Below are 1468 nucleotides of genomic sequence, written 5' to 3'. Positions count from 1 at the left end.
TGAGAATCCAAGAACCATAGGAAGAACCCAGTTTTCGCAACCCCCAAGAATGGGGAAAACATGGCAGGAACTCCCAAATACCTGTCAGTCTTATCTCTTAACATTAACGGACTAAACTCTCCAATTAAGCAACATAGACTCTCTAGTTGGCTTAAAAAACAAATCCTTCTATCTGCTGCCTTCAAGAGTCACATCTTGCCTGTAAAAACAAACACATTTCCAATGTGAAAGACTATAGCAAAGTTTACCAAACAAACGGCCCCATAAACAGGCGCGAGTTGCAATCCTAATATCAGATAAAATAGACTTCAAATTAAAATTCGTGAGAAGAAATAAAGAAGGTCGCTATATACTAATTAAGGGATCTCACCTTCAGGAGGATATTACAATTCTAAATATCTATTCGCCAAACAATGGAGCACCCAAATTTATCCAAGAAACACTACTTTCCGTCAAATCCCATATAGATCCAAAGACATAAATTGTTGGAGCTTTTAACACACCTCTCTCCCCACTAGATAGATCAACCCGGCAAAATCTCAACAGAGAAACCGCAGCTCTAAACAGCTGCATAGATCAACTAGATTTTACAGACATCTACCGAACATTTAAACCAGCAGCATTAGATTACACGTTTTTCTCAAAAACACATGGAACATTTTCTAAAATAGACCACATTTTAGGCCACAAAACAAACTTTTCTTAATTCAGAAACATTGAAGTTATACCTTGCATTCTCTCTGTCCACAAGGGAATAAAATTAGAATTCAACACCAAAAGCCATCAAAGAAAGTACGGTATCACATGGACGCTAAACAACACACTGCTGAATTACGAATGGGTCATGGAAGAGATTAGAAAGGAAATTCAAATGTTCATGCTATTCAACAAAAATGAACACAAAAATTACCAGCTCCTCTGGGACACAGCAAAGGTTGTACTCAGAGGCAAGTTTATAGCTCTGAGCTCCTACATCAACAAATTGGAGAGATTTGAAACCAACAATTTAATGACACAGCTAAACCTCCTTGAAAAAGAGCAGCAAGGTAAACCTCAATCCAGTAGATGGAAAGAAATAATTGAAATTTAATCAGAATTAAATGAATTAGAATCCAAAAAAACTATAGAAAGAATCAACAAAACAAAGAGTTGGTTCTTCGAAAAAATTAACAAAATTGACAGACCCTTAGCAAATCTTATCAGAAAAAGAAGAGGACAAATGCAAATAAATAAACTTAGATGAGAATGGAAACATCACCACGGAAACAACCAAGATTCAGAACATTATAAGGGAATACTTCTCAAAACTTTATGCTAATAAGTTTGAGAACTTGACAGAAATGGACCTTTTCCTAGCAAATATTGACATGCCAAAACTAAACCAAGATGAGTTAAACCACCTTAACAGGCCTATATCAAGCATTGAAATAGAAACAGCAATAAGAGACCTCCCAGCTAAGAAAAGTCC

Source organism: Dipodomys merriami, unplaced genomic scaffold (genome assembly GCF_024711535.1).
Source record: "Dipodomys merriami isolate MVZ:Mamm:240054 unplaced genomic scaffold, mDipMer1.0.p SCAF_936, whole genome shotgun sequence".
In the NCBI taxonomy this organism is placed as follows: domain Eukaryota; kingdom Metazoa; phylum Chordata; class Mammalia; order Rodentia; family Heteromyidae; genus Dipodomys; species Dipodomys merriami.
This window is presented reverse-complemented; position numbering follows the sequence as displayed.